Source organism: Myotis daubentonii, chromosome 6 (assembly GCF_963259705.1).
Source record: "Myotis daubentonii chromosome 6, mMyoDau2.1, whole genome shotgun sequence".
NCBI classification, from domain to species: Eukaryota; Metazoa; Chordata; class Mammalia; order Chiroptera; family Vespertilionidae; genus Myotis; species Myotis daubentonii.
The window spans coordinates 77,635,816-77,662,940 of record NC_081845.1 but is presented as its reverse complement, the minus strand read 5'-3'; the positions used below and the strand labels follow the sequence as shown (position 1 = coordinate 77,662,940).

The following is a 27,125-nucleotide window of genomic DNA, read 5'->3' as shown; positions in this document are numbered from 1 at the left end:
ATGCCCCCGGCAACCTAACACCAAGACAATGCGCGTACAACACAGTCATAGAGTGTCAGTGAGTCAATGGTTACCAGTGGTTACAGTGCCTATGTGACACACACGTGATTTGGTTTTTCTTCCCCTTTCAAATGAATCATTACACAGACTTTGGTGTCCTGTAGACAACATAAATGAGGCCATATTAATTCTCAGGTAGCAGGCCTGCTAAGAAAGTGACATAAAAGCAAATAACAGTGATAACGTGATTTCAGTGAGGCTGTGACTGAAAAAAACCTCAGTGCGAAACTTCCAGTTTGCGTGTACTGAGGATAACATGATATGGGATGAGAACTATGTCTACTGTGTCCAGCACCGGTCAGTTTCCAGAGCCAGGACAGAGTAATGAGTTTGCCCATACCCCCTGAAACCATGGATATGCAGCATATAATAAAATCAGTTACAGGTCTGTCTGTCTTTCTCAATATTAACTATATAATTTTATATAATTAAAAATACACAATTCAAAAAAACATGGATAGGTAGAGTTAATATATAATGGGCCTCTGGTAATGAGCTGGGATAACTATCTAGTCTAGATCAAAACAAAAAGATGAGGAATGAGCTATCATAAAAAATAAGAATTTCTCCATCTCCAAAGAGGATCACAATGGAGAATACATTCGCTTGAGGTGGAACCTAAGGCAGAACTTTCAGAAATATGCAAAGGCTAGAAAAGGCCTGTGGCTCGCTGCCTAAATAAGTCCCACTCCTGTTCAATAACTGGAAGATCAGACTAACCTGAGGCCAAGGACCTTTTTGGACACTGATAACCCTATTCCACGTAGACTGAAAAAGGTAGAGAAGCACTGTGTTAAAGGTCAGCGAGTCTCCTGACTTTGCCCCACCCTCCAGGCCTACTTTCTAATGCAGTGGTTCTCAACCTTCCTAATGCCGCGACCCTTTAATACAGTTCCTCATGTTGTGGTGACCCCCAACCATAAAATTATTTTCGTTGCTACTTCATAACTGTAATGTTGCTATTGTTATGAATCGTAATGTAAATATCTGATATGCAGGATGTATTTTCATTGTTACAAATTGAACATAATTAAAGCATAGTAATTAATCACAAAAACAATATGTAATTTTATATGTGTTTTCCGATGGTCTTAGGCAACCCCTGTGAAAGGGTCGTTCGACCCCCAAAGGGGTCACAACCCACAGGTTGAGAACCGCTGCTCTAATGTGAAAATCCTACCCTATGGTTAGGTTCTTTCAGGTAGGTCAACCCACAACTTATCTTCCAAAATGCCATTTGTTCCACACTCTGTTCCAACTCCTCATGTTTAGATGTCCTATCCAAGGGCAATTTATGGATAGATATGGCATAGTGAACCATTTGGATATTATTCTTCAATCTAAAACACAAATTGTAGGTTATGATACCCATTCCTATATCACAAGTCAAATTATGAGACATATCCAAATGCTGTTTATGTTGTCAATATCTTATCTATCATTTATGAGAAATTATGAAGATTATGAGGCATCTGTAGATATTTTGGCATGCCAACCACTTACAAGCACTCTTCGGATGGAGTGAACCGGACCTGAGAGAGTCTGTAATTGTCTAATGTAATTGGAATCACATATACATAGTGTGGACAAAAAAGGAGTTCTATGGAAGGGAACCTCACAAGGTGACCTAATACATTTCTAACTGGGCGGGCCATGGTGAGTAGTCATGCCCCAGGCATGACTTCCTTAGTAACAGGTTTCTTTGCCTTAAGCAAACCTTGTCCATTGTTCCTGTGCATCTAGATGGTTGATGCGACTTTGAAATAACCACCCTCAAGAGCAAATAAAACTCTCATAAAAATTCTTTACAGGTTTGGACATTATTTCTGTTGACAACAGAGTTACCAATACCATAATAGCACCCAGTAAAAGTGAGGGAGAGCCAAAAGGGCGAGGGCTGTGGAGGGAGGGAGAGATGTGGAGCTGGGACATCCAGAGGCTACTCCAGAGAAGCGGGGCTTGAACTGACACTAAAAGTCAAGTGGAAAGGGGGAGGCCAAGGAATGCAGGAAGGTACCCCAATTCCTCGGAGTGGAGATGGGAGTGGGCTGCCGTGCTCTGTGAAGAACTGAGATCCTGGGCGGGTGGGCCTGTGAAATGTTTCAAATTCTCGCTTAACTTTATCAAGAAACCATATAATTGATTGGCGCATGATTACCACTCCGTTTTCACTAGAAAACCAAGTCAGCAATGATTTGAAGCACAATAAAATACGCGAAAGCTCTGCAAATATTTGCTAAATGAATTGCTTCTGAGCAGTGACCAGGGAAGACTTTGCAAGAGTGACATGTGGCCAGGTGATTAAGGATTTTGCAAGGCGGAATGTTGATGAGTATTTCAAGCTGAAGGCACAGCATGAAAAAAGGCTTGAAGGCATGAAAGGATACAGCAGGGAACCAGAGCAACGCAGTCATCTCTTAGTCTGCTGATGCTATCTCCCGAGCACCTTATAAATATCCACTTCTTCCTACCACCATCCCAGCCCAGGGCACCATTTTCTTTCACATGGACTCCCAGCTGGCTTTCCAGCAGCCACTCTTGTCCCCTCCTAGGTATCTCTACACTGCACCAGAGTGATCGTTCTATGCCGGCCGTTCTCAACCTGGCGTCCTGACCCCTTTGGCGGTTGAACGACCCTTTCACAGGGGTCGCCTAAGACCATCCTGCATATCAGATATTTACATTACGATTCATAACAGTAGCAACATTACAGTTATGAAGTAGCAATGAAAATAATTTTATGGTTGGGTCACAACATGAGGAACTGTATTTAAAGGGCCAGAAGGTTGAGAACCACTGTTCTATACTCACCAGAGTGATCGAGCCACTTCTGCCTGAAGTCTTTCAACTGTGTCCCCTTACTCTTTGGATACAACCTAAAATCCCTTACTTGGCCTAGAGCCCCTTTCGTACACTGACTCGCACTTGCTTCCAGCCCAACTTCTGCACTCCGCTCCTGCTCACTGTCCCCCAACCACACCTGCTTCCCCCCACTTTCTCCACTGCACCCAATACTGGGGCAGATCCAAGCAGGGAAAGCTCCTTTACTCACCTGCCCCACTTCCCACTTAACCTCATATTTATGTTGTAAACCTCTGCTGAAAGGTTACTTACTCCAGAGAAATTTTCCCTGACTTCTCCCCCAAAGCCCCAGGCTAGCTTAGGTCTGTTTACACTCTAATCACACCCCAAATACACAATACCATGTGGTGAGTGTCTAAGCTCTTGAGGATGAAGGGCTGTGAGTGCCCGGTTTGTCATGCAGCACCCACTCAGCCCTTGGCACACAACGGGTACCCATTACACATCTGAGGAATGAATGGAGAATGGAGCGGGCACAAAATGGGGAAGACCTTGAAAGCCAGTCGAGTCCTTTGACCTTTACTCTGTAGGCAGTCGGGAGAAGACAGCTCCAGCATTGGCCTTGCTGTGGACACTGCTGGCCTCCATCACTGCTCTTGGCACCAACCAGAATGGCTAACTCAGCTTTCATCAAAGGAGACCAAAGGGAACGCAAGGTCTGCTTCCCACCACCCCACTTCCAACTGAGTAAGAAGCCCTCCGAGTAGCAGCACAGCATCATCCACACAGCAGCGTGAGATTACAGTCTCCCAACTCACTTGCTTCCTTGGAAGCCTGGTCTGTCCATCTGCAGTGGGCAGCTATGGGTGACCCTGATCTACAAACAGAACAGATGGGCTCATGTGGGCTTCCGGTGGGCTCATGTTTCCACATGCAAACTCTAACGTGAGAACCCCAATTTACCCCACGTTGAAATAGGACATTCCTCCACCTCTCAATACAAGTTCCTCCCCTCCCACTCACTCCTCCTCCCCAAGTCCCTCCTGGCAGTCAATTTGCTCTTGGAGATACCAGCACCAGATCCAGACCTTTACTGCCCTACTCTCCCAGCTCTGGCTCCTGGGGATGTTTCCCTGCTCGGACTAGACCTCCTGGTCAACCATGTCACAAATACTCCACCTCTGTGGAGTCTTAGTCTAAGGTAAATCCAGCTGGATGAAGTTTTGCTGAGATTCAGGCTGCCAATATGAATGCCTTAAAACCCCCTCTCCTTAAAATGTCACGCCACTTTCTATATGCTACAACTCAGTGAACCTTGAAAACATTGCACTAAGTGGAAGAAACCAAATACAAAAGTTACATACTGTATACTTCTACTGACAGGAAACATGCAGAATAGGCAAATACACAGACAGAAAGATTAGTGGTTGCCTGGAGGCTGCAGGGGAGAGGAGAACAGAGAGTAACTGGGAATGGGCACAGTGTGACGAAAATGTTTTGGAATTAGAAGCAATAGAAGCAATCCACAACATTGTGGATGAACTAAGTGTCACTGAATTGACCACTTTGAAATACATTTTATATCATGTGACTTTCACTTCAAAACAATTCAAACACTTTTTAAAAAGTCAACCCTTCCCTCCCAGTTCAGAGAGTAGCTTTCCATCCTCCCACTCTGAAACGTTTCCCCATTTATCTCCAATCCCCTCTCTAGCTCCCCTACTGTGTAAGGCCAACGAAATCATTTGGTCTGGGCCTGCCAAGGCATTAGAGGTGAGTAAATTAGATGTTTGACTAAATATAGCAGGCTAACTTTTAAGTTGATAATTTTGTATGGCCTGTGAATGATGTTATAAATATCCAAATGGCCCTTGGAAGAAAAAACGTTCCCCACCCCTGCTAGGATGTTTTTTTTCTGCTGAAAAATCTGTTCAAATCTCCCCAGCCTAAAATATCTTCCCTTAATCCTGTTTTCCCCTCGAATCTCATCTAGAACTGTCTCAAGAGCTATGTCATAAAAAGCAGTCAATATCAACAGCCTCCACATTTCCAGCTCCAATATTCCTTTCTAGTTCCATTTCTGGCGATAAGCTGAAATCTAGAGATGGTGAAACCTACCTGCTACACTTCTAAAATTGACTCTTGTAAAAATGAATGGATGAACCTGCATGAAATTCAGGCCAAGAAGGAGACGGGCATGAGTCTTTTAGACGCTGCCAGAAACCCTTAGGGCTGCAGTATCCAATAACTGGGACAGGAGCCACATGAGGCTAATTGAAATGTAAATTAATTAAAATTAAAGCTCAGTTCCTCAGTTGCACAAACCACATTTCAAGTGCTCAGTAACTACCTATGGCCAGTGACTATTATATTTGACAGGGCAAAATATGTCCTAAAGAAAAATCTCAGTATCTAGAAACACAGTAGCTCAGTGCGTATTAGAACCTGAGATCCTAAACATCTTGACAGAATTCCCTATAGTGAACCAAAGGGGCGTATTTACTAATCCCTAAAGCACAGCTCTATATGATCAGACATTATACAAAAAAAGGCCAGAGGAATCTTTTTGTAACATATCTATATATATATAAAAGCCTAAGCAACTGACCGATGAATGACCGGTTGACCGGTCACTATGACGCACACTGACCACCAGAGGGCAGACGCTCAACACAGGAGCTGCCCCCTGCTGGTTAGTGCTCCCACAGTCAACCTCCCACGGCCGACTGGCCCCATGGCCCTGATCAGGGCAGCCGGCCAACTTCCCACAGCCCCAATCCTTGATCGCCGGCCAGGCCAAGGGACTCCACCCATGCACGAATTCGTGCACTGGGCCTCTAGTGAAATGATAAAGGTTAAATAGTTAAATAGAACAAGGCAGAGAGTGGGACAGGATGCAGCAAATTTTTATTACAGCAAAGCACTGCCCAAAATCAACAATAAAAAAAAGGTCAAGGAGTATTTACCAAACAGGCATGAACAAAAAAGGAAGCAGCTATTTTTAAAACTATTCTTAAAAACAGCCAATCTGAAGGCCCAAATAATAAAATAGATAGCCAGCAAAGAGAATGGGATAAATAAAAAAAAATAAAATGAACATCTAAAATGCTGTTTATGCTACTCCAAGACCTCAGTCTGGTACTCACTCCTTTCTGGTTTGCATTTTTATTTTATAAAACAGACCACTACCGTCCTCCAATAGAACATCCACGCAAGCAACCAGTGTTGTTAGAAGTCATGAGTTTACTCTTAAATGTCATCCTACCTATGTAGGGTACCCTGCAGATACACTTACTTGATAAAATGGCAAAACCAGCCACCTGATGAAGTTCAAGTATGAAGGTGGCATTTAGAGATTCTGTGGCATAAATCAAAAATTTAGTCAGGTAGAAGGCAACAGAAGGCAATAGCTGCTAAAGAAGAATAAGAAAGATCTTTTCACAGCTAAGCAGAATGGTGATCCTTATTTAAAAATACAATAAATAGGATCTGGTTAGAACAGAGGTTCTCAAAGTGTAGCCTTGACAACCGAGGGTCCTTGGGCTGTTTTCAGAGGTTCCATAAGATCAATACTATTTTTGTAATACTACTAAGAGATTCCTTTTTCAGTATCATCTCTCTCACCAGAGGCTACATGGTGTGTGCTCAAAAGACTGAATGCAGAAGCGGATAGGAGGATCCAACAGTCTTTCGTTAAGCCAGATATATAATAGATTGTCCAAAATGTCGTCTGTTTTCACGAATTCTTTTTTGTTTTAGAAAATATATTTTTCATAAACATATAGGTTGTATTACCATATAATGGGCTAGTTATTATTTTTACATGTATTATTAAATTTTTTTATTTTAAAATAATGTAAACGTAATTTTTAATGGAGTAAAAATACCAATCCACATAAACAAAAGCTGAGGTTCTCAAGTTTTGGTAAAAAGTTTGAGAGCTGCTGCATTAAAAAAAGATTATGTACAGAATTCTTCCCCTCCATAGGGTTTTACTTCTAAAAATACATTATAAATTTAGCTTCCCAACTTAAAGGCAAATATCCCAAACATATTAGTACTTCAAAAAGAGAGTGTCTTGATACTTAACTTTAGGAGTTAAATTTAACTTGGAATATAGAGTCTAAAAAATGAACACTTAAATCCTTGAAATATGTTGAAATACAGTCATTTTGAAAGCAAGATAACAATAACAAATAAAACTTACAAGAAGTATTTTACTCTATGAAATACTTAAGTTCTTCCAGGTTCCCCCACAAACTCAACTTATATGTAGTATGTTATTACGAGAAACTCAACACCGATGAAACAGGTTGAGCTGTGTTCACATGACTATATGAACATAAAAACTCCGAAAGCTCCTTTAGCCAAAGCATGATATTCCCCTCTTCCCAAATGAGGCTACTCCTCGTGGAAACAGTTAATCACCAAAAATGAAAATTTTAAGTCATAAATAATGAGACACACAAGTTTCCTGTGGCTAACTCACACTAGGTAGAACTTCAGAGAAAATGTATTCCCTCATCAAACCTACACAAAAGCTGAAGTGCTTGCTTACTTATACACAGAGAAAGAGAATGCTAGCTCAGAATCAAGTCAAAAATTCATATTCCTGATTTCAACTTGCCACAACAAAGCACCTCTTAGAAACCACACTTTCCATTTGCCGTCGATCACCTCAGCTGTCCAATTTTCATCAGGTCCCAGTTTCTTTGACTCATTTTGCTCATTAGCAATGTGTAGAAAGTCTCTTAAAAATTCCTAAGGTAGCCTCCCCCGATGCAAAGCCAGCTTCCCCTGCAGGCTGCAGCCCCAGCCACTATCTACACCCAGCATCAGTGGCTGGGGCCTGTGGGTACACCTCCTTCCTTCCTCTAAATGGGGTGTCTGCTGCTGTGTGGCCCTGACACTGCACAGGAATACCATCACCAGAAGGAAAGCAGAGGAAGAAAAGCAGGTCAGCAAAAGTGACAGCGAAAGAGACAGACAGAAGGAATATGAATACAAGAGAAAGAAAATTACATGACACTCCCTCCTCCTCCCAAATAACTAAGTGACATTTCACCTCTCCGAGCATGACTGCCATCGTTTTGAAGCTAATTCCTTTGAAAGAGAGCAGTGTCAGTGAGAACACATCCTGTGTGAAGCTTAACATGTACTCACTATAAAGCTACGTTACACAGGCCCGTCTGTCAGGGAGCCTCTCGATGCTTTCAAACCAGAGCTCAGAGCACTCACCTTGTGGTCACAGACAGAGAGGTATCTGCAGGGTTCTCTCTACAAACAGTAGAGTTGAAATATAATAATGGGCACTAACATACAGGGCTAACACCTCCTCCCTCTCCTTCTAACATGGCTTAATCGTGTGGCACTCAGTTTATGCGTTCTGGATGTTTGGGGGGGCTTTGTCTTACAGCAGTGGTTCTCAACCTTCTGGACCTTTAAATACAGTTCCTCATGTTGTGACCCAACCATAAAATTATTTTCATTACTACTTCATAACTGTAATGTTCTACTGTTATGAATCATAATGCAAATATCTGATATGCAGGATGGTCTTAAGCGACCCCTGTGAAAGGGTCGTTCGACCGCCAAAGGGGTCGCGACCCACAGGTTGAGAACCGCTGTCTTACAGGGATACTGATTGATGTAAATGACAACCCAGAATTCTGCGCACATGAATCTTATTTTAATCAAATCAAAGGGAAGGGAGAACAGAAAGTTAGCTGGTCAAGTTAGAATGAATGGGATCTCTTGTTTCAGTCTTATTTCCTTGCCTGGAGAAGGAAATACAAGCAACTCATTGAAACTGAAAGTGAATTTCACGTGCAGTTTATGGAAATCATGACTTTATTAGTATTAATCATACCTCATATCTCTACTGGCTTTAAAATTATTTAAAGTATATTCCGTATAGTCTTCATTAAAAAATCTTTTCAAACCCAGCCGAGTGACTCAGTTGATTGAGCATCGTTCTGTACACCGAAAGGTTGCTGGTTCAATTCTGGTTCAGGGGCAGGGGTTCGATCTCCACTTGGGGCACGAACAGAAGGCACAATGTTTCTCTCTCACAGCTCATTAGCTCTCTTTTTCTCTCTCTCTACCTTTCCTTCTCTCCCTCCTTTTAAGCATGTCCTCAAGGTGAGAATTAAAATAGAAAAAAAAAATCTTTTCACTTATAAGTTTCAACAATGCCATCCAGTAAAAGGGCAGTGACTAAAGAAAGATAAACATCACAGACCAGCAATGTGGTGCCACAGGGAAAAAGAATCTCCCAAGTCATTACATTCAACACAGTTGCTCTGAAATGGTTTCTCTCCCATTTCTCAAGAATTAAGGCTAGAATTTCCATCATTACAACCAAGTTTATTATGAAGAACAAAGGAATTCAGAAACCAAGAACTTCCAGGATGTAACCATGTCTAAAACAAGTCTATATATAGTTTGATGGCAAGTTGGTATGTTAAAAACAGATGTGGAAGTGTTATAGCAAACAGCATCCATTTCCCTTTTCCCAGCACAAGCCAAGTTTTGCTTAAGGCTCCATCCTCTGACTCACTGGGTGAGACCTGACAGTGTCAGGACTGAGAGGGAGGGGCATACGACCCTGAGTGGCCGGCTGGGTGACAGAGAACATCACAGAGAACATCAGAGGCAGACAGGCTTCTGGGAATAGGACCTGCAACACAAGATAAAATATGCAAAGGAGGGACGGGGTTACAGAATTATGTTATTTAGTTTATTTAAATATGCTAGTTATTTATTTAGTATTATTCATTAAAATAATTTTTAAGGGTATACAGAATTTGCCCTGGTCAGATAGTGCATTTGATTAGAGTGTTGTCTCAATACACCAAGGTTTCGGGTTTGATCTCTGGTCAAGGCACATACAAAAAACAATCAATGGATGCATAAATAAGTGGAATAACAAAATCAATGCTTCTCAAAAATCAATCAATAAATGAATTTCTTTTTTTTTAAAGGGTATACAGAATTCAAATGGCAGCAAAGGTAATTTAGGTAAAACACTAGGAAAAACTTCTTAATATTAAGGACTGTGACATCTTGTATTCCTAATAAGGGTTGCTGAGGCTTTTTGCTGGAGAAATTTGAAGAGTATAGCTACTTCATGAGCAATGACACCTGATCCCGTATCTCCAATCCCAATCTGAAAGGCCCATTTCCACCTGATCTCTCTCCACCTACATACATGTGGTCCTCCTGAACTCAAACTCAACAAGTCAAAAACTGAATTCTGCACACTCCCTTCACAACCTTCTCTTCCTTCTGACTCCCTTATTTCTGTGACTAACCCCACAGCCTTCCCAGGAATCCAGTCCTGAAAGCATGCATGCTCCATCTCTCGCTCTGTACTGGACACGGGGCCACCGAGGTTTCAGGTCCTGTTGATGGTGCTCCAGTGTCAGTGGCCCCCATTTCTACCTCCACCCAACCCTCTCCAGTCTCATTCTCATCACCTCTTTCCCAGAATTGTCTTCTAGTGATTTCTTGGTCTCCAGAACTTCCTCCTGTCCAATCTAACTGATAAATGATCTGTCATATTGATGTCTCAAAGCACAGCTCTCATTCACTCTGCAAACAAATACTGACCACTGCATGAGTTCTCTAAGGCTGCTCTAACAAATTACCACAAACCAGTGGCTGAAAACAACACCTTTACCTTATTTTCAGATCAGAATTCCCAAATGAGTGTCGCTGGACTAAAATTGAGATGCCAGCAGGGCTGCGCTATTTGCAGGCTCTACAGGAAAATCCTCTTCCTTGCCTTTTCTGGAGGTTGCCTGCTTTTCTTGGTTTATGGCCCCTCTGTCCAACTTCAAAGTCAGCAACACTGGGCCACGTCTCTTCATGCTGCCTTCTTTCTAGTCTCTTCTGCCTCCCTCTTCCACATTTCAGGACCCTGGTGATCACACTGAGCCTACCTGGATAATCCAAGATGCTCTCCCTTCAGTAGCATTATCTTCCTTGACACACCCTAGTGCTTAGGGTACTCCAACTGCAGAACTCAGGAGCACCAAACCACCTGGGCTTCTCCTCCACATCCATTCTCACATAACCTGCTCTATCTAGCAGGCCCCTCCACTCTCCTGTCCAAATTATACATACTTATCCTTTAAGGCCCAGAGCCAACGCCACTCACCCTCAGTATCTTCTGCCTTCTCTGAATGCCCACAATGCCCTGTTCCCCCAAACTGGCACATTTAACAGTAACGAGGAAAGAATTTAGGCAGAAAAATGGTTTCTGGTGCTGCTCTATAGCCATCTGTGTGAGCCTGGGCAAGCCACTTCACATCTCAGCCTTGGTCTCATCATCTGTTGAGTGAAAAGGCTCACCAACTGCTAAAATCTTCCCCCAGGTCTTAAACTCTCTGAAATTGAGATGACTTTTAATCACTTCCTTTGATCCCCGAAAGCAACCACTGCAGCCAAGGCCACTTTTACGTCAACTAATAAATGCTCTCCCTTCCTAATGGATCTTCCCTGCCTCCAGTCTTGTCTTGCTCCCCACCCCCTAAGAAGCATCTTTCTAGGTTACTCCCCTCCTCAAAACCAGTTAAAGGCTCTTAGGAAAATGTCCAAAGTCCTCAATGTGACCCCTAGAACCCACAGGATCAGGGTCCGTTTCCTCCTTTGGTTTTCCTCAGTGACTTTCTTCCGGTTCCTCACATACTCCTTCCACCCCCCAGCTACCTGCCCCCTTCACCTCAGAGCTTTTCCTCGAACTCTCCTCTTTCCACCAGATTCCTGCTTATTCTCCAGGTAACCTTTCCTGACCTCCCAATCTGATTTAGGCGTGCTTCCTTGGCAACTGGACTTTTGCAGCTCTGTCCTCCAACGTCCACGTGGGTGGTGGGTGGTGGGTGGTGGGTGGTGGGTGGTGGGTGGTGGGTGGGACTGTTAGCAACAACTGGTGGCTGATGCCCAAATTCTGTAACAGGACTTTTCAGTTGCCCACAACCACCCAGAATCAAGATGAGATTTCCCAGCCTTTTTTTGCAGCTCCACGTTTAAGCCCCGGCCACGGAGACATAAAGAATTGTATGGGGCAGTTTCTGGGAACTTCCCCTAAAGAAAACATGAGTCAGTTCTCTGCCCTTTGTACTTTCTTTGCCTCTTCCTCTCACCTGCCGCCTGGAGGATGGCACTGCACTCTAAACCTGTCATACATTGAGCTAGAAGGAGCCTAAGGTTGGTCATACCAGCTCTGGACCTTCCACCATCCCCACCCCAGCCTTTTATAGGAGATAGAAACTTCAACCTTGTTTTAAGATCCCATTATTGGAGCCACTATTACTTTGAGATCTCCATCACTTGCAGCCAAACCTAAGTACAACACACATGATCATATCCACAGTACCAATAATTACCTGTTGGCTCAAGTACATATCTCACCTCTTCAACTGGATTACAATCTCTTTGCCAATAGTTGTAATGTCCCTGCAAGATCCATGCTCCTTAGCAGAGAGCGCACACAGAAACCCTTAACAGTGAGTGAATGTGAATGATCAATGAATTAGTGACCACGTGTCTAATGAAGCGGGTAGGTAGACTCTGTCCAACCTATATGGTCTGTTTCCAACTGGGCTTAATGTTGTGGCTAACCAAAATATCATGGAAAAGTTCGCGCTTTTCCTTGCTTGGGCACAGTGCTACCAGTGTGGTGAACTACTGGCATATTCTACCTGAATGCTCTACAAGGAAATATGCAAATAAGAGCCTTTAAAATAAAAGCATGAGTCATCTCTGCTCCTGGGCATGTGGGATGTCTAGCAATGTGTACAGCCTGGAGGCTGTTGCTGCTCTACTCTGGAGGGGAGAACGGCAACACGGGGCAGGGAAGCTGGCCCTCAGAGTCCCGGGCTCAGGTGGACTCCCCATTCATGAAATATTATATAGTCTCAGGCTATCAAGGTACACTCGCCTTCACAGAGCCATTAGCACAGATTACTGAATGGATTACACTTGAATGGTACATATTTAGAGAGAGATACATGCAAATAATTGCTAGGTATCTACTATATGCCAAATGGTATATAGGAACCGACAATACAGAGATTAATGTGGCAGACACTGAGCAAAGAGAAAAGTACTAGTCATTCTCACTTTAAGAAGGATGAAACTGAGGCACAAGGTTAGGTATTGAACCAGGCTACATAAGTAGGAAGGGGAAGGACATCTAATTCGGTCAGAAGGATCAAAGGTCCTAGGGTGTGAGTGTTCGACCTATGAAGAACAGGACTTTTCCCATTAAGTTTGCTTTGCTTTTGTGTTTTTGTTTTTGGTGGGAGCAACTGGTGAGGAAGCATCCAAATATGTGTGGAATAGAGATGGGAGCAGACAAGGTACATTTGGGGAAATAAAGTCTGTGGTGTGCTCAGAGTTAAAAGTGCAGGCGGGAAAGTGGCAGGAAATGAAGCTGGATCAAGGATGGCCCCAAAGAGAGAGTAAATGAAGTTTACAGGGTGGAGTGAAATGATCCTATTAACATGTCAGAAGACCACTGTGACAACAGATTAGGGACCAGAACACAGGGAAACAGAAGGGTGCCAGGGAGAAACTGCTATCTTCAAAGGACTGATTTGCCTCTAGGGGCAGACAGAGGAAGGGGAAGGGGGTGACAGAGAGGGACGGAGAAGCCTGAATGGACAAAAATGGTGAGTACAGGTGGAGGGAGTGGGAGAAGGATGTGGTTGATGGGAGAGAGAAGGACCCGAGTACTGCTGCTGGCTTGATGGCTTGGGAAAACTGGTGGATGGTGGTGCTCCTGACCATGTTGGCCAACAGGAGAAAGAGATTTGCAGGGCATCCAGGTGAACCTCACTGATGAAAGTTATGAGACTGGAGTTTAAAGGAAAGAAGTGTTAGAAATAAATCTCTGATATGGATAATGGGTGGGTGGATACCTGAATTCAACTATGTCACCCACTGAAATCGGTCTTCCACATAAACAAATGGAAGAATATACCATGTTCATGGATTGGAAGAATCAACATCATTAAAATGTCCATACTACCCAAAGCAATCTATAGGTTCAATGCAATCCCCATTAAAATACCAATGGCATACTTCAAAGACCTAGAACAAACTCTCCAAAAATTCATCTGGAATCAAAAAAGATCCCGAATAGCTGCAGCAATCCTGAGAAAGAACAAAGTTGGAGGGATCACAATACCAGACATCAAGCTATACTACAAAGCCACTGTTCTCAAAACTACCTGGTACTGGCACAAAAACAGACATATAAACCAATGGAACAGGACAGAGAACCCAGAGATCGACCCACGCCATTATGCTCAATTAATAGTAATATTTGACAAAGGAGGCAAGAGCATACAATGGAGTCAATACAGTCTCTTCAATAAATGGCGATGGGAAAATTGGACGGATACATGCAAAACAATGAAACTAGACCACCAACTTACACCATACACAAAAATAAACTCAAAATGGATAAAGGACTTAACGTAAGACGGGAAACCATAAAAATCCTAGAAGAAGCCATAGGCAGCAAAATATCAGACATATGTCGTAGCAATTTCTTTACTGATACATCTCCTAGGGCCGTTGTCGGCAAACGGCGGCTCGCAAGCCACATGCGGCTCTTTGGCCCCTTGAGTGTGGCTCTTCCTAAACCTTAGGAGTACCCTAATTAAGTTAATAACAATGTACCTACCTATATAGTTTAAGTTTAAAAAATTTGGCTCTCAAAAGAAATTTCAATCGTTGTACTGTTGATATTTGGCTCTGTTGACTAATGAGTTTGCCGACCACTGTCCTAGGGCAATAGAAACTAAGGAGAAAATAAACAAACGGGACTACACCAAAATATAAAAGCTTCTGCACAGTGAAAGAAACCATCATCAAAACAAGAAAACCCACTGCATAGGAGAACAAATTTGCCAATATCATCTCCGATAAGGGTTTAATCTCCAACATTTATAGGGAACTCATACAACTTAACAAAAAGAAGATAAACAATCTAATCAAAAAATGGGCAAAGGACCTAAGTAGACACTTTTCAAAAGAAGACATACAGAAGGCCATGAGACATATGAAAACATGCTTAAAGTCACTAATCATCCAAGAGATGCAAATCAAAACAACGAGGTGCCATCTCACACCTGTCAGAATGGCTATCATCAACAAATCAACAGATGACAAGTGGTGGAGAAAATGCAGAGAAAAAGGAACCCTCTTGCTCTGCTGGTGGGAATGCAGACTGGTGCAGCCACTGTGGAAAACAGTATGGTGTTTCCTCAAAAAATTAAAAATAGCCCTAGCTGGTTTGACTCAGTAGATAGTGTGTCAGCCTGCAGACTGAAGGGTCCCAGGTTCGATTCCAGTCCAGGGCACATAATCGGGTTGCGGGCTCAATCTCCAGTAGGGGGCATGCAGGAGGTAGCCAATCAATGATTCTCTCTCATCATCGATGTTTTCTCTCTCTCTCTCTCTCTCTCTCTCTCTCTCTCTCTCCCCCTTCCTCTCTGAAATCAATAAAAATATATTTTAAAAAATTAAAAATAGAACTTCCATTTGACCCAGTAATCCCACTTCTAGGAATATATCCCAAAAAAACAGAAACACCAATCAGAAAGGATATATGCACTCCTATGTTCATAGCAGCACAATTACAATAGCTAAGATTTGGAAACAGCCTAAGTGCCCATCAGCTGATGAGTGGATTAGAAAACTGTGGTACATCTACACAATGGAATACTATGCTGCTGTAAAAAAAAAAAAAAAAGAATTATTACCATTTGCAACAGCATGGATGGAACTGGAGAGCATTATGCTAAGTGAAATAAGCCAGTCAGAGAAAGATAAATATCACATGATCTCACTCATTTGTGGAATATAATGAACAACATAAACTGATGAACAAAAATAGAACCAGAGTCTTAGAAGCATTGAACAGACTGTCCAACCTATGAGGGAAGGTGGGGGTTGAGGGGGTAAGAGATCAACCAACGGACTTGTATGCATGCATATGAACATAACCAATGGACACAGACAGGTGGGGTTGGAGGGTGAGAGTATGTGCTGCGGGGGGGGGGGGGGGGGGGGCGGCCGGGTAGTGGTCAATGGGGGAAAAAGAAGACCTATGTAATGCTTTAAACAATAAAGAATTTAAACTTTTTAAAAAAGGAAAGAAATTGGTCATCCAACAGTACCTTGAATACTATTCAACTAAATCTTAAATTCTGGAAAGCCCTTTAAAATATACCAGTCCAATCCACCTCCCCCCAACCCCCCACCCCCCCGAAAAAGAGAAAAAAAATTAAAATTAATTTAAAAAGATAGAAAATAAATTAAAAGAGAAAAAAATAAAATATTCCAGTCCTATTTCTTAAAAAGATGAGAAACTCAAGCATGCAGCTCTGTGCCAGGGCTCAGTGAAAAGCACGTTCCTCACTGTGCAATGCACTCATCTTCCTTTGGGGTCACTGAGCCTATTCCAAACCCACATTTCCTTGCCAAGTAAACAAAAAAGAGCTGCTCTGAAAATGAAGCACAGTATTTATAGCATCCTCTTGGGGACAGGGAAGTCCTGAGATACTATCTTGCAGGGGCCCTGTTCTTTGGAGAAACCCTGACCTGTTTCACAGGGCAGCCACCTTCTTGGTTGAAGCAAACTTGTAGAGAAGACAGTCAATGTGAAAGCAGTGGCCACAGGCTTCAAGATCCCAAGCATGCCTCTACCGGGTCCCTTCAAGACCTGAAAGAGGCTGAGCTCCACTTCAATCATATTCCTGGCATTAAATTAGACTGGAATTACAAATAGCTGGGAGAGAAACATTTCAGAGGCATTTAAGCAACTTCTTCTGCTATATGCAGTTAGTAATTCTTATCTGATTGCCATCTCTTAGCTGATGTGATTACCTGAATATTCAAAATAAATTATCATGTTCTCCAGGCTCACTCATACAAAATATACAAAGGCAGTGTTGTTGCCTTGGTAGAAATTAAAAGAGGGTGGAGAAACATAAATTCAAACCTGTGGAATATAAATAAGGTATGTGACATAAAAACACATTTATTTTTTAAAACTGAATCTAAATACCTACATTTTATAAATGTTGTTTGAGTGTGGGGGTGAGTGAGGAGAGGGAGAGGCAGAGTTAAATGTATTCAAAAAAAAAAAAAAAAGCCTGCTACACCGTGGCATTTTTTAAAAATATTTTTTTATTTATTTCAGAAAGTAAGGGAGAGGGAGAGAGAGATAGAAACATCAATGATGAGAGAGAATCACTGATCGGCTGCTTCCTGCACGCCCCACACTGGGGATCTAGCTGGCAACCTGGGCATGTGCCTGACGGGGAATCGAACCACAACCTCCAGGTTCATAGATCAACTCTCAACCACTGAGCCAAGCCAGCAAGGCTACACTGTGGCATTTTTAAAAGCAAGCACAATCTAATAATCATTTACTCATCTATTCCCTAGAGTGTGTCTATAGAAGTTGTTTTATCACCTGTCATATCCCATGTTAATATATAAGCCATTCTGTGCATTTTGTGATTCTCTTATTTCAGGAATTATGGTATTCACAGCCAACATAATGCTGTCAGACCTAGTGACCACACCCAGAAATATAATAAAGACGTGCTTAACAGAGTCTAATAACCCAAGAGAACTGGAGGTGGTGGAAAACATGTCTATCTTCAGTCTGAACAAGTGGCCCTTAGTGGGACCTGTGTCAGATGACCTAGTAGATGTTTTCAAAATATACATGACTTACACCTCCACCCAAGGGAGATCAGACGGTCTGGAGACAGAGGCTCCCTAGCGGATTTGGGTGCCCGTCCCTCCCAGGCCACACCTTTGAGATCTTACCACTCTGTAAATCAAACCCAGGCGAGGCCAGGTAAAGAAACCCATGCCAGATGTCCTTGGCCAGTCATGCTAGTCCAGCCAAGTGGCAACTGGGCTTTGAACACTGATTTCTTACACCAATAATTATAGAGCTCTTCTGCGTTTGCACTTCTGATTATATCAAAAGGGCAAAATCTCTAAAAATGGAGTCAGGAAAAAACCAAAAAGGTCACCTTTTCAAGGACTGATCATAAAGGTTATTCCCCTATTAGCTTTCTTTTCCCTGATGGTTAGTTACTGTCAAAAGTTCTATATTGAATATATTGTCAACATCCAGAATGTAATGATAAGTAAGAAGCTCAGCTTTGTTTCCTCCAGTTGTGTATCAAGAGCTGCAAATGCAAAGATTACTATTTAGGTCCAACCGCGTGCAGCATACCAAGGTGGTAACGAGCAGACTGCAGGCAGCCTGCCTGAGTTTGAATCCTGACACTGCTACCTGCTGGCTGTGGACCTTAAACAAGTCACTTAACTTTCTGTGCCTTATAGTTTCCTCATCTGCAAAACTGGGGTACCTACCTCAGGGGGTTTGTGAGGCCAAAATAAATATACATAGAGGGCCTTAGAAAAGTGCCCAGTATGTGGTATTGAGCAGCTGTATTATTCAGTACCCACAGATCAGCCTCATTCTTCTCATAAATTGCAAAGTATTCCATTGCCCAGCTATAGTGTAATTTACTCTTCTGGAGGACATTTACTCTACTCTTTTGATCTTTTGCTGTTATGGACAATGCTTCAGTGAATATCTTATACAATAATAGAGGGATCTCTTTACCATGATCATCAAATTAAGTCAGTTCCCTAGATAACTTTCATGTGTAATACTGATGGTTTGAATACCCTCCATAGTAGGCACAGGTAAAATCACTTCCAAGTTCTACAGAGAAGTCTCAAACAGGTGGAATAACTCCTTGCCAGAGCCAACAGAGCCAGAGGTGGCAGATTAGGAACCCTATCCAGATGTGTAGCTACTAACCCGAAAGGTACTTTCTTCAACCTGCTTCCTACAGCTTTGCTCAAATAAATAAATAAATAAATAAATAAATAAATAAATAAATAAATAAATAAAAAGCACAGTAGATGCTCTTATCAATGAACCTCAGATCCGCAGAAGAGATAAATATTCAGAATTTTCATAAAAAGTAAACTCAAATTTTTACAGAGGCATGTATCAGCTCACAAATTGGGCAGACGGAGATGTCAAATTTAAGTATTTAAGTAATTTAAATATTAAAGTAATTTCTTTCTTCTGCCAAAGACTGAAGCAGAGGTACCCTGAACACTACCCCTAGGGACAAACACCACACTGCCAACCCCCCAGGGAAACAAATTAATAATTATTGAATTTGGTATCATGAGAACTATTCTTTGGGGAAAGAAAAATTCTTAACAATTACTTCATAGTACTGTTTGCTGGGCCAAGAAAAAAGGGGAATAGGTAATCTGGGGGTCAGAATAACTCATAAAATAAAGGCCAGTTCTCCAACATGACTTTATGAGGTTTGTTTAGTATGGGCTTATGAAAGATTCTTTCTGACAGGGGGAAGTAGTTGACAACGGGGAAAGGAAAGGGCAAAGGTAGAACTTCATAGAGATGGAACCTCTAACTGGCATGTGCTAACAGTAGGGTGCTGACCCAGTATAAGAATTATCGTTAGAAATTGCAGTTATGTTTCAAGAAATGTTTATTCCCCTAACGGTAAAAGGTGACAGTACCAGCACTAAAAATCCAAAAAGAAAACAACTATTCCCTAAATCCCAGTTAGCAAGACTAAACACATTACACACAGCTGTACTTCAAACAATAATGGTGGGGGAGGAGGACGAGGAAGGGTGGGAATTGTGTTTTTTGAACACTCACCATGCAGGAATATTTTAAACGCAGGCACACAAGTCTAAAAGTGAATGCCTACAAGTCAAATAAAAATTTTCCCATGGACAAAACATGCCAGTGGGAGGCCAATAGGAACCAAATAGTTTAGTAATAATAAAATGTATGGATTGAAATTGGGGTTGGGGGCATGGACGGATGGATGGGAGTTCCTATTACAGTAACTCAAAATGAGGCCAGATTATCTTCCTAAACAAGTCACTTTGCTAGACCAAAACATCTCCCGAGGTTATGTTTAACCAACCACTTAAAGAGAAACTGTAGTGATTCTGACATCTACCTTTCTAAGACCTGAGTGATCTCAACGTTCAGTCCCTATCCTTGGTCAAACTGAAACAAAGGATTTGCTCTTGGCAAAAGGGAAAAGAAAAAATTTACTTCTGAAAGGGCCTTGGAAGTCACGTTGGTTTAAATCTTGTATTTTTAAAGAAAAAGAGGCCAATGCCCAGAGTTGATTTTCTTATGGTTGGTGGCAAGTTGGAACAAGAAACCATGGCAGCTAGGTTCTGTACAAGGGAGAGGCATCCTACCTTAAACAACCAGGCCTTCCAAAATTCTCACATTACCTGAGTTGCAATCAAAAAAGAAATGTGCATGTGCTTTATTACAATCCTGTAGCATGAGGCAACGTTTATTTTAACACCTATTATGTGAGTTGAGGTAACCTAGCTGATGGAAGGAGCCCAGAAGACTTGGTTCTTACTCGTGGATCCACCAGCAACTGGCTGAGTGAGCTTTAGCAATACTGGGATCTGCCTTTTCTCACTAGTGATACTTCATTAGAAAGTGGGAAGCATCCTAGTTACAGTAATATTAAAATGTGGAAAACGCTTGTAGTGATTTGAAGATGCACTGATTATAAGTGCATCTCTACCCAGATATGCTAAAACATGAAAAACTGTCTGAAAATGAGTGAAATGTGGTGGAAACATGTACTTGCAGAAGGGCAACAACAAAGAAGGTAGCCAACAGAGGCTGCAAAGAGGAGGAATTGAGACTCAAGAGGAAGAAATGATTTGTGTGGACATGTATCTGGACTGTTAGGATATTTCCACCTGATTACAAAGCTTCCTCATCCTCCCTTTATGATACCATGTGTCTTCTACCACCCAATCTTAAGAGTGCCCTTCCTCTTGTTGGCCCTGAAATCCAACTGGTCTCCAAGTCACATAGACCTTATCCAAGCAACAAGCTAGTTCAATTAGCTCTCTCCAGTCTGTGTTCATGGCCATGGCTCAAAGTGGGGCTTCATCAGAGCCTCCCAGCGGACTAGGAGATATGACAACCTGGCTGGAATGCTTTGTGACCTTGGGCAAGTGTCTCTGAGCCTCCATTTCCTCACCTGTAAAGTGGAAATGCTCATAGTAACAATCATTAGTCATTGAGACAAATCCATGTAAACAGTGCTCAGTGCTGGGTTTGACACATAATAATAGCTCAATAAAAGTTAACCATTATTATTATCACCAACAACTTGCCTTTCTAATTTTTTCTTCCATTTCTGCCCTCTCTATCAGTTTCTGCCAACTGGACTACCTGCCTTTTGCTCAATAATTCTACACTTGTTTACTCTCCAAACTCCCTCTCTCAAAGAATGCCTGTTTTCTACCTCTAGACGTAAGATTCCTCTATGAAATGTAAGCCTAAATTCAAATGTTGGTTCAATTCTATTTAGTTTAATCCAATTGTTTCTTTACTACTAACATTCTTTGAGGCCTTTACTGCCACCGCTGTGGCTCACTTCTCCCATGTCCACACAGGCCCTTCCTTAAGATGTAATAGCAGCCAGGTAGATGAGGTGATATGTTTTTTTTATTATTGATTTCAAAGAGGAAGGGAGAGAAAAACATCAATGATGAGAGAGAATCATTGATTGGCTGCCTCCTGCATGCTCCCCACTGGAGGGGATCAAGCCCGCAACCCAGGCATGTGCCCTTGGCCAGAATCGAACCTGGGACTCTTTAGTCTGCAGGCCAACACTATCCACTGAGCCAAAACGCCTAGGGCGAGGTGATCCTTAAATCCACTTCCTCAGTTCTGGGATGGAGCCCAGGTTATCATATTTATCTTGCTCTAGTTATTAACTTCTTCAGGTAAACATGGCGTAAGTCAATCACCTATAGGCCAAGGACCTTCTTTGAAAGTGGAAGGTAGTTCCCACATGAGAACATGGTAACAGGATGGTCTAAACTGTTGTTGGAAGTCATCTTGCAAAATCAGACTATGAATATAACAACACTGGAGAACACTTCAGAGTAACAAGAACAAGTTCTGCCTTAGGACTTTTTGGGTCAGGTGCTCATTTAAGCCCATCTGAGTTGGGTTGTCTGTCTCCTGCACAAAAAGCACCCTAACCAATTCTAGAGTACAAGGCACTGATGTTTCTAATGTGGATAGCTCTGTCATAGAGCTTTATCAGGTATAATCAGACAAGTCCTCCCGTAATCTGCTACGACCTCCTTTCAGCCCAAGGTGCAGATTAGGTATGGGTATAAAAGGATTAAAGTGTAAACTAATTCAGAAAGCCCTTTGAAGTCTTTCAACTTTGTATACCTCTCCCGGAATCAATCTCTCTCTCTCTCTCTCTCTCTCTCTCTCTCTCTCTCTCTCTCTCTCACACACACACACACACACACACACACCATATTCAGTAACTGACAAGTTAATGAATAAAAAGAATGAATAAAATATGGGCTAAAAGGAAGGGAATAGATTTTAGGCAGATCTGAATGATGACAAATTGTTAATCTTGGATGGCTTGAAGATGGTCCTTTAAATATGGGGTTAGATTTGTAAGTTACAGAGTAACAGAGTTACATAAATGGCACATAGTTCACTGAACAAATTCTAGGAGTACAAGGATAGACAAAGGAGCAGGTAGGTATAATGAGAGAGAGAGAGAGAGAGAGAGAGAGAGAGAGAGAGAGAGAGAGATGAATTTGGAAAAATCACTTGGCACTTCTAGGCCTTAGTTCTCATTCTTTAAGGTAAGGATAACACTTTTAACAGGATGGCATAAGAATTATGTATGGAAAACAACTATTTAAAGGACGGTACTCACATCAAAATTATCTAAAACTGAATGTATGTAAAGACTTAGTTATGGGTAAGTAATGGAAAGATGCTCCCATCAGGAACAGAAGAGTTGGTAGGCAACAGAGGAGGAACCCAAATTCAAAATAATTACAAAATTTCTCAGGGGAGAGGAAGAATGTGGTGGAGTAAGAAAGAAGTAAAACCATTGCTCGCACTCTTTACCATCTACTTAGGCATCAGAGTTACCCTAAAGGAAGGTTACCAGGTTTACCTTGATTTGTATCATTCAAGTGGGAAATAAGACACCCAAGGACTGATATGCTCACCTACAGCAGCAAGAGGGCAACCAGTAATTATGCTGAGAGCGAATCAGGTGGTGATGAAAAAAACGATCCCTGGAAAGTCCTTGCAAATGTCAAACATCCAAAAATCAAGGTCTCTAATAAAAAACAAAAACTCTACTCATCCCAGGGAATGAGATAACTTACCTCATTTTCAAAAGTGACTTCATAGGGATACTGAAATTTGTGTTCGTGAAAACCTAGTTTTGAATATTCTCCCAGTTATTTGGGATTCTCGGGTGTCATTGTTGGCCACATCCCCTAAACCTCACTTCCCCTTCCCCAAGAAGAAGAAAAAAAAAACGGAGAAGGAAACACTTGGCAGACCCATGTTAGGCTCTTTCACTTGTATCAGCTCTTGAGATCAACAATTCTGTAACATGACACCCCAATTAGAGACAGACAAGGAAACTGAATTGGGGATGAGGACAGTCTGAAGTTATGAGGTATTTTTCTTAAAAACCTGACAATCAAACTTCTCCGCAAAGTTCTACTCTATATCCTGTAAAATTGGTCATCTGTAACCATCAACAACAACATTCTCCCTCTTGCCTTCCGTTAGAAATGGAAAAGAAAAGGAAACGCAAGAGAAAACACTACAGAAAAATTCCTGGCAACGACAAGCTATGACCTGGGGTAGGAATCTCAAAGGGACACGAGTGAGGTTTCTCTTTCAAGTGTGGAGCTTTCCTGGAGAATCCGAGGCAGCGGTAAGCTGACCAACAGAGTGATCCACCTCCCCCGCTACCACAGATGGAAAGTAAAAGTGATCCTCATGGCGTGCTGAGCCGACCGCGTGCGTATCTGTAGATTCTGCACCAAATGCTGTTGGCTGGGACGTTCAAGAAAAACAAGTGCAAACAAACAGGTTATCTACCAAGCGATTAGGGGAACAGTTACAACGCCTAACAAGCAACACCAGCTCTTCCGTACAACCGTATACAGCACTTCCTGCCACGGATCCCGCTATTAAAGAATTAAGGCTGCTTGCTCCACACCATTCTCCCGCCGGCTCCCCAGCCCAGATCACACGTCGTGCACTGTATTCATCCATACGCACCCCCAAGCCAAAGTTGGCCAACTGCATTCTTTAAATTTGCAATCAAGAAGCTGGAAGATAAGCTGAACAACGACCGTGAGGAGGGGAAACCACCACCCTTAAAGTGCAATAAATAGCACAGAACGGATGTAGGATACAATCTGAAAGAACAACTCTTGCTCCAGGCATGACTCCCTCCACCCCAAGGCGGGTGGGTGGACTCGGGGAGTCCCGGGGAGCAAGAGGGTGAGTCTTACTCACAAGGAAACTGTAAAAGAGCACTTTTCCTTACAGTTCGCAATAGTCGTTACGCAAGGGCTTCCCCCAGCCCAGAGCCACTCCCGGGCCGCGCGCCACCCTCTCCGCCGCCCGCTCCCGCCTCTCCAGCGCCCCAACTCCTCAAAGGGCCGCTGGGTCCCTCTCGAGTCCCCGCCCGCTCGCATTCGCACTGGCCTCACCCCTCCCCGAATTATCTGGTTTTAATAAACACCAAAGTGGTCCGGGGCTAACAGGCTCCCCCCCCCCACCCCCCGGGGAGGTGGGGGCAGAGGCAAGACAGGAGAGTCCCCTGCACTGGCACTGCCCGCTCAGCGCGGGGCGAAGGCGGGCACGCCCTGGGTCTCGGTGCCGATCAGACTAGCGATCCCCGATCCTTGAAGACTCTCCGAACTCACCCAGGTTTTGTTCTTCCCAAAGAAAGCTCTCTCTTTCAGAAGGCGCCTCCCTGGACCTCCCTCCCGCGAGTTCATCCCGACCCGGCGGGCGGATCGGAGCGCACCAGCCCATCCATCCCGCCTCCGGGCTGGGCACCGTGTGTGCTCCCGCGGCGCCTCTAAGTGTACAAAACTAGCCGCCTGCTGCTTCCACACGCGGAGCGGGTGAGCCAGAAGCACGGTGGAACCCCCCGAGGCGCCCGCACAGCTCTCCCCGCGCCCGCCGTCCGTCCTGGGGGGCCGGCCTGGGGTCCCCGGAGCCGGCCGGGCTGGCGGGCGCGGGCCACCCGGGCGCCTAAGCCCCCCCGGCGGAGCGCGGGCCGCGCCGGCAGCTGTCGCTCCGCACCAGGTTCAGGACCTAACGGCGGTTCGCAGCCTTCTTGTCCCGGCCACAAGCTCGCGCGAGTGTCATGGCCGAGAGGCGGCCCCAGGCGAAGTTTCCTGGCGCTGTCGGCTTACCTCTCCGCTCCAGGCGCCACAGCAGCTCGGAGAAGCGGCGAGGAGGCGGCGGGAGCGCCCGTGGCCAGCCGGAGCCGAGGACGACGTGAGACAGAGACACAGCTCGCCCGGCACAGCCGCGATGGGAAGAGGAAGGCGCCGGGTATCTACAATCAGCACTGGGCTGACCGTGACGTCACAATGGCGCGGCCAGCCAATCGGAGCCCGGAGGCTGAATCAAGCGCTATGATGTCATGCGGCCCCGGAGCCAATCGCGAGACAATAGAACTTTCGTGATTGTAAATTCCAGACTCGCCCCCAGTGGGGAGCCCAGGCCCCGGTCGGTCCCCTTTGGTTCACGTGTCTCTAGGCAATTTTATCCCTTTTCTTCCTAATAAGTCTGCGTGGGACGCAGAGCCTGCGCAATAGCGGCTGTGAGGTTCCCGATGCCCTGAACTCTGATTCACTCCATGCCAGGCGTGGCATGGTCGTGTGGTTGCGTTTGGGCGACAGAAACCCCCTCTCGTAGCCGTCCCTGGTAAGGTTCTGAAAGGGATCTAGTTCTCCTTGGTTTTAGCTAAAAGGGTTAAATGCCTGCGGAGACCTCCGCAAGTAAGGTCTGCAGTTGAACAAGATAAGACAATAACAAAAACCACTCAGAACTGGTGTTTATAGCTTCACTCCCTTGTGGATAGATTTACCCTGGTTTTTCTCAGGGATTCTGATGCCGTTTCTACGCCAGAAATTATTCCAAAGATTTGTAAAAGGAAGAACCGTGGTGGACTAAGTGACATCTTTTCAGCTATAGAAAGTTATGCACTTAAGACAAAATGCTTTGTGCTCAGGGCACAAATAGAAGATCCTTGCTGTTTTTCATTGATATTTGGATAATTTGAGGTTTTTATCATCCTTGTATCCCACACTTTCGCCATATTAAGTCCCAGAAATAAGAGCCTTTCTCCTTGTGCCCTCTTGCTACATTTCTACTACTCGATGTAGTTGGATCCAACTTAGTTAAGAATTTAATGTAGAAAAAATATATATATATTTTTTACATTTACAAGGTAATGTTTATCATGTGCCAGCTGTGTTTCAGGCCCTGGGCCTTTGCAGTAGGAAGCAGTTGTACAGACTATATACAAATCAGATCATTTAAACATACACAAATGAGATTTTTAGCAGACAATTGCCATTTGACTCCGCAAACATTGAGTGACTTCAGTTTGTTAGGTACTATGCTAGGTGTTAGAAATAAAAAAATCTCAAGGACCCCCTCTGCCTGTAAAATGACACTGTCAGGAAACAATTACTGTGCAGAGTGGTAAATGCTACAGTGGAAGCCAAGATACACAGATTAAGAATTTTTTGCCAACAGCCCAAGGCCAGAGCTGGTTCAGCTCTGTGTTGCCTTTCTAAGTTCTGTGGACGAAAGGGGCCACACGCTGACCTGACAAGCTCAGGGAAGGCCTGCGTGGCAGCCTAGCAGACTCAGAGACCTAAAATAACCACAAAGGATGGTCTGAAATTAAACTTTGACTAAAAGCAGTTATGGTGGGCAGTTATGTCCTAGGCCGGTATCTTCCCTGACAAGATCAACTTTGATCCTTACTGAGCCCATTTGCCTTTTTGCCTCTAAGATAACATTCCTTTGAAGTGTCTGGGTAACTTGTAACTTCCCTTTTTCTGGAACCCCTGGGGCATAACCAAATGTTCTGGGCACCAGGGCAGGTACTACAAATTCCTTCATTATCATGTTGATTGATCCTGCACCCACCTAAGTATGTGTCCATCATTTTACTTTTTATCCTATCACAGAGGTTTCCCTGCTTCACTTAATCCCACCTCCTTAAATCTGTCACCAATGAATTTCATGTATAAATACGGATGTAACCCTGCCATTCTCCGGAGCA

General features: G+C 43.5%; 1 protein-coding gene across 1 annotated transcript in view; it reads right to left on the bottom strand.

Moving 5' to 3' along the window:
• The window catches only part of ELOVL5 (ELOVL fatty acid elongase 5), an 81,409-nt gene extending 56,017 nt beyond the window's left edge, over positions 1-25,392 (bottom strand). Inside the window, exon 1 of the mRNA XM_059701404.1 lies at positions 25,237-25,392. The gene's annotated coding sequence lies outside the window, so the exon portion shown is untranslated. The remainder of the gene's footprint in view (positions 1-25,236) is intronic.
• Positions 25,393-27,125: the final 1,733 nt, after the last annotated feature.